This window comes from Morone saxatilis, unplaced genomic scaffold (assembly GCF_004916995.1).
Source record: "Morone saxatilis isolate NCDOM2014 unplaced genomic scaffold, NCSU_SB_2.0 Contig9, whole genome shotgun sequence".
NCBI classification, from domain to species: Eukaryota; Metazoa; Chordata; class Actinopteri; family Moronidae; genus Morone; species Morone saxatilis.
In genome coordinates this window covers 9758293-9772264 of record NW_023340268.1, presented here as the reverse complement: position 1 = coordinate 9772264, position 13972 = coordinate 9758293, and the positions used below count along the sequence as shown (strand labels likewise).

At 38.0% G+C, this 13972-nt stretch overlaps 1 protein-coding gene across 1 annotated transcript in view; it reads right to left on the bottom strand.

Annotated features, from left to right (window-relative positions):
- Positions 1–13972, bottom strand: part of LOC118343277 (CUB and sushi domain-containing protein 3-like) — a 323719-nt gene that overhangs the window by 216883 nt on the left and 92864 nt on the right.

Below are 13972 nucleotides of genomic sequence, written 5' to 3'. Positions count from 1 at the left end.
GACTTTGTGGTTTTGTTTTAGCTCAGATTCATTAGTATGAATATATTAGTTAAGTCTATGCATAATAATTTAGTCATAGAGTCTACTGGGGGCTGTGTGTGGGCCCTAATGGGCTGTGGGCCCTTAGAATTGTCATCATCTTTCCCCCTATACGACGGCGCTGAATATACTGTATAAAACACCTTACAAAATATTAATGTATTATAGATATACTTGGATATTTATTGTTGAGCAACTTAATCTCAGTTGGTGTCACCCACTCACCAAATTATTTAAATGGAAAACAGAATTGGGTGCCAATTTACTTCTTTTCTCTATGAGAATGAATGGGGATAGGAGCCTGAGTATTAAAGTCTGTAAGTTAAAGCCTGTTTATTTTCCCTCAGCTTGTGTCAGTATGTGTAGCAACCAGTCCCTAACCACCAAAGTAGCAGTACCGAGAGACCACTGGGCGTGTTTGTCTGTGAGCTAGAGAAAGTGTGTACATCTGTGGTTGTGTGTGAATGTGTGTGTATCTGTGTTTTACTTTGTTTGTGTGGATTTTATTGAGTTGATACTGACCCAAGGCCTGACCCCACAAACCAAAATGCTCTGAACCTCATATTCCTCCAGTCTCTCCCTATGTTCCTCTATCCATCTTTTCCTTTTCTTCCCTCCCTCCCTTCCTCTCTTCCTTCCGGACTCTTCTCCATGGGGAGAATAGTAACTGTGTCAATTTCCTGGCCATTTAGTTTCTTTCCATCCGTCTCTCTTTCCCGTGAGGCAAGTAGCTTTCTACACGTACACCAATAGAACCCCTCTGCCTACTGCCTTTCTTCATAATCTTTTCTCTGCCTGTCTTCCCACTCATAGTAGTGCTGGGCGGTATGACCAAAAATTTATATCACAGTATTTTTTAAGATTCTGGCAGTTTCACAGTATTTTCTTTTGCATGACTGGGCCTTAGGAGTATAGAGGTTTATTCTACTGCCAGGAGTATATAGAATATAAAAACTTTTTTATGTAGTCATGTGTGCAGAATGTAAGTATTTTTTATTGTGCAAACTGCAATGTAGTGAAACAGAATTTTTATTAATGACCATTTGTCTTAAATATAGGCATCACAATTAGCAATTTATAAATGATAAACTATTTGGTTTTTAACCTATTCTTGTGTCGTTTGTCCTTGATCAGTGTATTGGTGACACAAAACAGTTAATTTTGCACAGACAGGACAAAATAAAACATAATGGTTCAAAAAATGACAAAACTGGGAAGACGCCAAAATGGATGTTTTTGCTCATGGCTAAACTTTACCATAGCAAGCATTCAGGAGTAGACATAACTATGACTCATAACAATGAGTTATGTTGTGTTTGAACAAACTACTCCTAGGGAATTTATAGGATTGCCTTTAAATTTGGTCAGGGCAATCTAAAGACCATCACAATTCAAAGTTGTGCTATTTGTGTGACTGTGCATCGAACGGTGTGTCCATTGCTTGGCATCAAATTTCACCATTTCGCCATGAAACAGGAAGTTGTCATAATTTCACTGTACATGGTCCAATCTCAACCAAACTTCACATTTCTAATAAGAGTCCCACCCTGAACACATCTATATGCCAATATTATTATAATAGTAATAATGTAATAATATTATCTGATATAATCTACATACATTTTTCATGGTGTGGTCTACACATGTCATGCGACTGCAGCCTTATTTCTTTTTTATTTATTGCGCAAGTAAATAGTGCATAAGATAAAATATACCTTTATTAATCACCGTAGGAGAAATTCAAATTACACACAGCAGCATTGAGGAATATAGTGCAATAAAAAGAGTACATACAATAGTATCACAAATAAGAATATTACAAAATATAATAGATAATATAAAGCTATAAATGAAAAATATGTACACTATATTCAATGTGCAAAAAATTTTAAGCAATTAATCACAATATTTTGTAATCATTTGGATTTTTGTTTTTGGTCAAACTGTCGAGCAATATTTTACTTACTCAAAAACAATTTAAAGGACAAGTGTGTAGGATTTAGTGGCATCGAGCATTGCAGAATGGTTTGCGAAATATGAAAGGCCCTATCTACAGCCAGTGTTTGGTTTGTCCGTTGTGGGCTACTGTAGAAACATGCTGGTTCAACATGGTGGACCCCATGAAAGGTGACCTGCAGTGTGTGTAGATAAAATCAGCTGAATCTATTACGTACATACCTGTCAATATTATATTACATTTCTGTCAATAGAGCCACCTTAATGACACACACTTAATCTTTAATATTGTGAAGTAATCATAAGTGTTGTGTATTATTGATAACGGCATACTTGTGTTAACTTTATTATTCTTAATCTGTTTTCATTTGACCTGTCGAAATTTAGAATATATCTATATGCAGATGATACTGTACTGTATTTTACTAATATGCGTTACATTCACACAAAGATTTAAAAAAAGCTGAATGAGGATACTAGAATGGGGAACTACTCACTGTGGCACTCAAACGTACTAGATACGTGAAATTGTAAGTTATGGGATTCATGCCACATCTGATCCATTTAACAGCCATGGCTGTATTTAATCAACTCCTCCCAGCACGCACTCCAATATGGTTATTTAGTATTTTGAATGGTATATTTACTTAATTTCTTGAAAATCAGTTTCTCTTATTTCAGTGATGTTTCATCATGCAGTATCTGGTTAATATTAATATGATAATCAGATATACTTTCTCTCTCTGTCTCTCTCTTGCACACACACACACACACACACACACACACACAAATGCTAGAAATCATAAAGATCATTCAATTATATTACATTTACATGTACATAAAAGTGTTGCCCCTAAAATATAATATTTAGTAGATTAATTGATTTTTTAACATATTGTAGTAGGATTAACCAGATTAGTGATAGCTGCAACACTTATGGTTGCATCACTGACACTGAACCTTCTCTCTGTTTATTCAAGGGGACTTTTTCAGATAGTTACTGTGAAGAGGGATCAAAAATGAAGAAATTCATGCAAAAAGTGCATCAGTACTTAAAATTCAACTCAAAATAAATCGAATACATTAATAAGTTGAACCAGAAGAAAATATGTTCAATGTTATTCAACATTAGTGAGATATTCAAAGTGACATGAAAAAGCATCTTCATCTTAAAAAAAGATATCATCTCTACACTCTATCATATTTTCTCCTCCCTGCCTCTCTTCCACTTCATGTCAGTAGATTTATTTCCTCCAGTCGTGTCCAAAGTTCAGGGTCTGTAGTGAGTGATTGATTAAGGCTAGTCTGAGTGACACACACACACACACACACACACACACACACACAGAGTCATTTTTCAGGTTACAGTACATGTAGTCAATAGTCACTGGTTTGTCCTGTAAATCAGTCATTCGCTGCCCACTCTCAACTCTGTGTGTGTATACAGTGTGTGTATGTGTATGTGTGTTTTTGTATGTGTGTGTTTTTGTATGCGTGTAAGGGGGTCCTTGACCATAGTGGCATGCTATCCATTAAATTAGTCATACACACGTAAATTCTAAACATACAGACACACATAAACACATAGGTCCTCTGGCCAGGTCACCCTTACAACCCACTCATTGACTAGCTACATTTATCACAGACAGACGGAGAGAGGGAGGCAGGGAGGGACCGGGAGAGTGAGTGAGTGAAAGATTAAAAGAGATGTTAGCTCTCTAAAGTCTCTAAAATGTATGAATAAAACACTAAAAGACAGTGAGAGGGAATTATTGTGTGTAATTGAATACTTATTCACTGTAGCTACTGCTAGGCCATGACAATTCAAAAATGAATAAAACCAAATCATATCTGTTGAGGCAGAGAAAAACTAAAATATTTAACTATGACACTGAATCAATAAGAAATATTCTGAATCAATGACCTCTGTGAAAACACACAAAAGACTTCTCAAAACCCTCACACACATACGCTTGAGGGCACATAGACACACACTCTCACTGACACCAGACTGAGGTTCGAAATGGGAGAAAACTAATTTCCTTCCAACAGATAGCATCCAGTGCTCCTAGCATGGCTTTGTCTGTCAGTGTGTATGCATGCTTAACAATGTGCATGTGGTCCTGCGTGTATGTTTGTGAAACAGCGTGCATGTGCAGTCCCACCCTTTTATCTTGCCATATGTCAGCAGTGTACCCTTACCTACTCATATGTGTGTGCGTTTGTGTCACTCTTATTGGCACCCAGCAGTGCAAACATCCATTCCTTCCAATCCCCGTCAGCATTGCTTGATGCCCAGGGACGATAAGCTCTTTTGTGGTGCATTGTGGAAGCGGGGCGAGGGTTCTTGTCCCAGAGATGTGGAGGTGACAGGGGCCATCGCTGCTCTCTGTGCACCCCAGAGGATAGAAACTCTGACTGGGGTTGAATAGTGGATTAACCTCCCTGTCAGCCCCAGAGGTTCCAAGACAAACATGCAGAGACTCAAACTGACATGAACTGACGCACATTAAAAGCCCAATCTATAAATGTGGAGTAGGATAATTGCTTCTCGAGTGTTCTTCACATGAAGCTCTTGAAGGATTTCAAACATTTTTTAGTGTGATTGTCTGTATGTATGTATGGTTTTTTTTTGGATAAAGTATGATAATATTAATAATTTTAAGTCAACTCTGGAGCATTGTAACATTTTCCTTTATTATTGCCTGTCACAATTTCTTTAGTAAAGAAGAGTAATTATAACTGGTGTATGTGGCAAATAGGGTAGAGGAATATATTACCCATTAAAGGAACTGCTTACACAATACCGACCAGTAACTTTAACTTTGATATATTTGCTATGATATTTTCTCACAAGACTTTCAATGGTAACAGTAAACAGTATCCTTCCATTCTTGAAAAAGGAGTTGTTGCTTCCACTATTAAATGATAAATGTTGTGTACCTCCTTCTCCCTCCCTTCCTCTGTCTCTCTGTCTTTCTCTCTCTCTCAGGCAGTTAGATAGATAGTGAGTGCTGCCCCCCTGAGCTAAAGCTTGTTTAGGCTGCTGGCTACCCCATCACTTACTATTAAACCTGACACGCATACATAGGAAGGGGCAAACAAACACATGCATATACTGGAAGGGACACACACATTACTGCGGGACGCACACAAATGTTGTGTATGCGAGCAAGTGCACACACCTGTATTTTGTAGATAGGTAGAGACAGATTGCATGTGTCTGCTGGCATTTAAAGGGGAGGTGTCAGGGCTGACAGTGCCTTACAGGGACAGTCAATAGAGAGATATATGGATGGAGAGAGTCAAAAAGAAAAGAGAGACAGAGGGAGAATGTAGAAGAAATATGATGGGAGAGGATACACACAAACACACTCAAACGCACAAGTTGAGATCAACATAAGAGCAGATGCACATTAGCGATATAAATTGTAAGTAAAAAAAACATGTTAGAAGAATAATTGAGACACTGTTAAACTTGTTTACTCCAGTTACCTGACATTTGTGATTTAATAGCTTACAAAATGTAATATAACGCTTAATAGAACCTAAGTCTAGTGTGCTGGAAATACTCAGTCTACTTCCAACTCTAATAGCTTGTTGACAATAAATGGTAAAAAAAAAAAAGCTAATAGACAATATTAAATTGTAAATATGGTTTTACAGTGTTTGAATATTAACACTGCGACTAGACCAGGGACCAGTGTGTGGGATTTCGTGGCATCTAGTGGTTTAGTTGCTGATTTTAATGTCCTTGCCTCACCTTCCTGTTCCAAGTGTGTAGGAGAAACTATGGTGGAAGCGCAACTTGCGGATAACACAGAAAGCCCTATATCCTATAGGCAGTGTTTAGTTTGTCCATTCTGGGCTACTGCTACGGTTTCACATGGCGGATTCCATAGAGATAGGACCCGCTCCCTCAGTCATTCTAAGTGTCATTATTCATTAAGATTACGTGCATTATGAAAAACAAGATTTGCAATATATATAATAATTTGTATTAAACCATGATAGTCCTCAGCTTATACAAGATGTAAAGTTACATTGCTAGGTTGCAGTGTCGCTTTCTTGCATTGAACTGTGGGAAAACATTAAGCTACTGTAACTTTATTTTTATAGAATGAGGTAGAAATCAGAAGCAAGTGACATAAAACGCATCTTTCATGAATTATGTCTTGTAATATACTGTATAGTAGGTAGAACACAAAAGTCGAACCCACTAAATTGGTTATTTAACCCTCTAACAATAATGTATTTATGTGCAATGTGATAAATTAAATCAAGCTAGATTGAACTGAAAGTGAGCTTCAGCTTGCTGGGCAACTCCTGTAAAATAGCTTCTTTTCAGTGAGGCACTTCTTAGCTAAAAATAATATTAAGTTAAAAATAAAAAATTATTGTAGAGGCCAGCAAGTGGTCCCACTGTCTTATCAATTTTTCATGTTTTACTGCAATAAACAACCTTGTATTCCTTTGTGTGTGTCTGTACTGGGGTATATAACCTTGCCTGCGGTAAAAACTACCTCTTTGACTTGTTAGAGGCAACAAACGAACATGCAACACAAGAGTCACAGAGCTCAACAGTAGACTTGTGTGCACACACACACACACACACACACAACAATCATTCACACACATGCAGCTCACAAATGTTGGAAGATGTACATGCATGCACTGAGCGAATTGCTGAATATTAACATGGATTGTTGCCTCAAGCCTTTTGGCCCATTTTTCCTGTTTATATGAAATTACTATTATGACAAACACAAATCCAAATTAAAAACAAAGACAACAAAACCAAAGGCATATTCCCCACACCATGTGTGCCACATGTGAAGGAAAAAACAAAATGTACCAAATGAAGGATGTGATATTATGAATTTATTCTTATTAGTATTTTCACAAGCTAATACTTGAGCAATGAGATCAACTTGGTGTCACTTGATGAGTTTGAAAAATGACAAAGAATGATTAAAACATACATAAAAATGCCCTTCACTTCACTACGCTGGCAGTATGGTTTACACATACATCCACGTCTTTGGGAATCAAAAAACTGTCTGTATCGCCCATATAAAAATAAATACATTTTATTTTTAAATAGTTTCATTTTCAATGGATGCAATGCAAAAAAACAAAATCAAAAAAATAACAATAAAAATCATTAAATCATTTCTTACATATGTATATGGCAGTCTGCCAAAAGCTTAATTCAAAATAAATGGATAGCATATAGAGGACGTACAAGTACTTGAAGTCTATATTTAACACCACTGTGTGTCTAAAACATCTCACCTTGCTGCATTGATGTGGAAGGGCACTGCAGGGTGTCTGTGTCAGTAACCCATGGCATCACATCACCAAGACACACCCATCAATGACGTTGGGTGTGGTCAGAGGTGAAACAAACCTTTTCACTCTGATGTTAGGATACTCTTTAAGTTTGGCTTCATATACATACATGGATTAATAAAAAATAATTATATTTCTCATAACATTGCTAAGAATTGTTTCTGTTTCTGATTTCATGTACAATCACAATCACAATGTTGTGTATACAATGTATCATAATGTTTGTTTATAATAACTTCCAGGTAGAAAACCTCTTTCAATGTTATTTCAAAGTGTATAATCTAGTATCTAATTAATCTAAACTGCATGTTTTATGCTTTCATATCTCATTAATAACAACACTTTCAGTCACGGAGTTGGGTCACAGACTGGAAAAATGTCAGCTTGAGTTTACCCACAACTAGCAGTTACCACCATATTCAGACCAAATCAGGTTTTGCAGCTATTAGCCACAGGCTGGTGCGGTGCGTAGGGGTGTTTATTTGTGTCTCCTCTGTCCTATGTACCTTGACCACCACTGTCTCTCTCTCTCTCTCTCAAACAAATGGACACAAATCAAAGAAAACTTCCCTATTTTTGCAGCATTGACTATAAGCCAGACACAGATGTCAAAGCTGGATACACAAAACAAATCAAGCAAGGACACAACTGGGAGAGTATCATAGTTTGGCTGGCCGTGCGACTGGCTGTCTCTGTTGCTTTATCCAAGATGCTAGCAAAGCAACACCAGATTGTTCAGACCACTGTGTTTCACTATATAACTTTATAGTTATGGCTGAAAATGACAACATAAATTGCAGATTTCACGTATCTCCGCCATTCAAAGGACTGCCAGTTGTCGAACCGGGAGTGACTGTTGTTAGCGTGACATTACAGTGATTTGGTCTATACTACAGTATAAAATTGTTGATTTTGTGTAGAAAATACATTGTTTGCCGCAGTACAGAGATGTCCTTCCATGTTGCAGTTGCTGCAGTCACATGGTTTAAAAAGATTCACAGCTGAAACTGTGGCAGTGTAGAATGACTTATGTGAAAGCAGCCACACAATTACCTATAACACCTACTATGTTTATTTTTTTGCTGCATTTTGTTGGAAGATTTTAGACATATTGATGAGCAATATTGTTAAAGTAATTCTATAGGTATATAAAAATGTAACCATTTAATTGGCAATGGCAGATACTCAATCAGAGAGAAAAGAAGGTAGCAGAAGACATCCCTAGTTCAGTATCATAAATTAGAAGCCTAATGGTGTGCTCCCACCAAAGGCGAATAAAATTATTTGCGCGAGTAGATTAAATACCAAATCAATACAAAGACGCGAATAAATGCAAATTTGCACCGGACGGTGCAATTAAGGCGACGTGACTTGAAAATATTGAACTCACAGGGTTTTTACAGAGTTGGATGGGAAGGAGTGGAGAGACAGAGCTGCTGCTGGCCCACAGACAGCCGCTTTAGCCTGGGGGAGCTCGGCAGAAGAGAGCTGGGGCCAGAGCTTCTGGAGGAGGTAGTCACACCGGATTCTGCTCTGATCTGGAGACGTTAACCGGCAATAAAAGAGAGGAGTTTGTTTTTTGAACTTTTGGGATTAAAAAGTGGATTTATCTTCAGTCTCTCTTTTCTACCTGTCTGTTGTGAGTCACGGAGGTGACACCCCCACTTGTCTCCATCTGTGTGCACCCGGAGCTTTATGATACTACTTCATATTTATACAGAGACGGGGAAAAAAAGGAAATTGTTCAGCGAAAAGTATCCCCTGAAATTCCACCGGGCATGGGCGTGACGCGTTCCGGCTCAGCAGCAGTCGCCAGAGCTGACCGCGCCCGTTCTACACAATGGTCTGAATTCCACCATAAGCGCTTTGGCGCATCCCGAAAATGTCCCAGAAGCGCCTTGCCACTCTGCTCTGCAGAGAATAAGCGGCTGGTCTATTTTTGACAGATGCCATGACCCACTCGTGTCAAGCAGCACAGAGCAGATCGAACTGCCAGGAAGTAAGACACAGAAACGGCATAGAGAATCAGATACATTTTCCAAATAAAATTACGGCATAGAGAACAATTTTTCTCAAATTTCTCAAATTTCACGCTACATCAACAATGTGGCACTAGGCTAGAAGTCAATCAGTCAGAGGGAGGTTAGAAGAGGTTTTAAGCAGTGTTAACATAAGTAAACAACCAGGGGGTAGGATCTGAGGGTTCTCCACTTCTGAAAAGCTCTCGTTGGGATTTGAAAACGCACGGATCAAGAAGCGAGAGTGTGCGCAGATGCAATGTTATAAAGCCGTTCCCTATGGAATTTCAGTGAAATAGAGGAAAGTGGCCTACCTGGTAACTATGAAATGAGTTAGCATAGCCCTGATCGATCGGAACTCAGTTCAGAAAACAAGCATTTTAAAAGTTGCTCGTATGAATTCAGACATTTTACAAATCACCACAATGATGTAGATATTTCAGGATCCTTTTGATCCATTTCTTGACATTAAATCACAGCAAAATCAGCTTACTTTAGGCTCACACTACCATTGTAAACCAGATTAAAAGGTGAATTTTCGCTTTGTGTTACTCTCGTGAGTAACTTGAGTAAACGCAAATGATCGTGCGAGTAATGCAAGGCGAATTTTCGCTTCGCTTTTGGTGGGAATGCAGTATTAGAGATGTACTGACATTATACCTAGTCTCTGTCTGCAGAGTGCACTGAAGTGAAATAAAGCAGCTCTGACTAGAACATTTCGAACTTCAGGTTAATATATGGTCCATACTGAACCTATGGACAGATGGGGTGCTTGTTAGTTTTAATATCCAAATGGACTTTGTTCTACAGCATTGTTTCGAGCTGTAAAGCAGAAAATATAGCTTCTATCCATAAAATTACCCTGGGGTCCTCTTAACTTCAAAGTCCTGTTTGTGTGCTAATTAAAATCAGTAATATTTACAGCATACACAAGATATATACAGTATACTGTATGTATATAATTATATATTTTGATCTATTGAACACACAAATGCAAGTTAAAGCACTGTATGGTAAGATTGTACTCATCACAGTGTCCTCAAACTGGTAAGTGAAATGGGTATCTGGCACAAAGCCAGTTCCTGTGCACACCATGACATCAATAGAAATGGGCCGACCAGAGTCAGTGACTTTAATTTGCTATTGTGTGAAAATAAATGACATTCCTCGTTCAAAATCACTACTTTAAGAATGAGCTATAAAATGGCTTTCACTTCCAATGGATACTCAGATGCCTTTTTTGTGTGAATGTCTTGTGTTGCCAGTGTGTATGTGTGTGTGTGTTTGCCTGAGTGTGTCCCACTATGTTAGTTTTAGCTGCAGGGCTCAGGCCATATTCTGTCATCTAGTTTCAATGTTTAATAACACAAGGCTAGTACACAGTACTGCATACTAATGACTTAGACACACAAAGGTGCACTCACACAAAGCCACACAAAAAAGATCTATTAGAGGGCCTGTTGGAGCTTACAACATTTTAAGAGTTAGGAATAACAATGGTCATTATAGAGTAGAATGACATTTTACAAACACCCACACATACACACACTGTATATAATTCCCATGGTCCAGTGAGGATACACAGGCTAGAATGGTCAGGTGACAGACAGTGATTAATTGATACATCAACACTGTGTGTGTTCACGCATGTGTATGTGTGTTAAGGTCACTACATGGTCTTTTAATTGAATTCTTGTATTTCTGTCTTGAAGGATAATGGAGAGAGCAATAGAGCAGAGAGAAACACATTGTTCTCAGTCTCTCTGTCTCTGGGCCTTTATGTCTCCTTACGTCTGTCTGTCTCTGCTCTGTTCTCTGATTCTCCCTCTGGGGTGGAGACTCAAAGTGTTACTAGATCCCTAAATGTCATTTTTAAACATGTCCATGCTGTGTGTGCGCATGAGCAATTAACCTAATGGCTATACAAAATGTAATTTAATAAGGTAGTAAATGCCTTACTTAAATGAAATTACAGCATGGACTTTTACTTAACGCGTTTTACTCTGCGTACTGTGTATCAGGATGATGTTGAGAGTCAAGTGTGTTCAGTTAGTTCAGATTTTTATGTCATAATCTCCTTACTGGTCACATTATGCAAGTTTAACGCTTCTTGCCTTCAGGTTTTTGGTATGAGTCAAGCTCTAAAAATCCTAGATCCTACAATTTCCATAAAGCAATTGAAAACAAACATCTTGTCTTAGCCCATTTGTGCTTGGTCATTGCCTATGTTTTTAAAATTCCATAACCTCATTTTGTAATGCAGGCTTTTTATTGACAATTTCAAGCTTCAAGCCCAATTTCAAGATAAACCTGATAAAATCAGAAGAGAATCAGAAGCCTCATATTAGCATAACCTTTCCACAGAACAAGGCAACGTAGTTCTGCATGAGTCCCACACCCGCAAAGCTCAAAGCTACTTTTACTTTTACAATTGGAAGTAGAATATGTAGAAACATGAATTCATAATTAACTGTGGTCTATTTGGCAGAATCAATCATCAACTTTATTGCTACTCATTATGCTGCTGAGTCTACACCGCCAGCTCGGGTACCGATATCAATCTAGTCACTTCACTTAATCCACATGCAGTTTTAAACAATTTTATGTCCCAGCACAAATTTTACCACCATGCCATCTTTGTGTTGTCCTCCTGTTTTTGGCGGTTTGAGAGTTGTGTTCTTGGAAAAGTATTAATATGTCATTTGGCACAGCCCCTGTGGTCCTGCTGCAGCTGTTGTATTCAGTGACCTAATCCAAGTGTCACAATAATTAAGTAATATAACTTGATTACTTTCCGTTATTCTTGGATTATTTGCATATTAACACCAAACATGCACACAACGAGAAAAGAAAATGTCAACAAGAAGTATTGATCTAAGTGTATTCTATAAGACAACAGAGCAATAAAACGTTTGAAAAGAAAATATTTTTAGAATAAAAAATGTGTCCTCTGCTCAGATTATTTTTAAAGAAAAACTGATGTATTTCAAAATTATAATACTCCTAATAATGCCCATTTTTGCTAATGTGATTAATGATTGAAAGACTAATGTCTTTTTATAATAACTGTAATCAATACAGTTACCTTTTGTTTGTATCCTGATTATGTAACTCACTTACATGTGATCTGTTACTCCCCAAGGGTGCTAATGACCCATTCAGAGTGACATAGTAACACAGGTTAAATTGGGTTGGTGGTACCACTGAACGGGTCAAAGTCAATCCAACTGTGATTCAGACTGTCATGGACAAAATTTTAATTGTAAGCAATCATCGGCAGCATTGTACAGTAATACAGGGTCACAGACAGGCCAATTATCTTGTTCAGCACTGAATGTGAGCCTCTAGGCAAGTTTTATAGCTCCCCAACTTTTAGGCATGCTGGTGCAGGTTGACAGATGCTCCAAAATCCAATGATCAATTGCACAGAATACAGACAGGATGACACAAACTAACTCAAGGTTCCTCCTTGACAGCATTTCATAGTCTTGACATACAGCATAGAATAAAGGCTATAGAAAGATAAAAATGAAATAAAATAGGACAGCATACCCAGGACTTTAGTGTCACATACTTGTCAATTAAATCAACCTAAAACCATATACGTAGCCTTAAGTGTCCAGAGAGCCACAAAATCTGCCTTCTCCTTGATGTATTGCAAACTCTTAGCCCAAGTTCATGAAATGTAAAGTCTGAGACAACTCCACGGAAAGACAGTGTACATATATCTCTTTAAAAAAAAGATTTTCATTCTATGTTTTTTTGTCACCTAATAGTTTTACAATTGCATACTGATAACTTTGTCTCAACTGACATAGGGAAATAATGGCAAGAAGAGAAATACATAAGAAGCCAGATGAAAAGACAGGAAAAAGTGTTTGTGACATGAAGCAGCGATGGACTGCTGATATATCTTAAGATCGTTAGCTATTGCAACATGGTTAATCTTCTAGCTAGTTATAGGGCTGTCACAATGAAAGAAATTTCCTTGCGCTGATTTAGGGTGGCTCAACAGCATGGGTTTTTTTTTTTTTTGCACCTGCTAATCACCTGCACTCTCCCTCCCTCCCCCTGCCTCCTGGGTTAGTGACCCTGTTAAATAGCGACCTTCAGCTGAATAAAGTCTCCAGTTAGAAAACATGTTTGGCGGAAAGTTGCTGGTCAACGGGGCCACTCATTAAGCCGAAATAGTGGGAAGGTGCGGGATGCAAACACCACAGCTATGGCAAATTTGGATAATTAGCGGACCAGTTGGGGTATTCTGCTAAAAGACTGCTGGTGTTTCCAGTCTGGAGTTTTTCCACAGCGAGTGAGGTGTTGGCTACGTGACTTTCTCCTGTGTTGTATTGTAACCCTTGGCAGTGAATTAGAATTAAACTACATAGCAGGAGGTTGAATAGCCCTCAACAAAATAATGCTTGCTAAATTATTTAAGTGCACCAACTATTTCTGCATTAGTTCAGCTCATAAATGCTTTGGTACGCACAACTCTTCTGTACTAGATATAAAAAGCAGAAACATATATAATATAAACATGTCTATGATACAAGCATAAACGCACTAACAAAAGGAAGTTTAAATAAAGAAGTGCTGAACTAAGTGAGAAC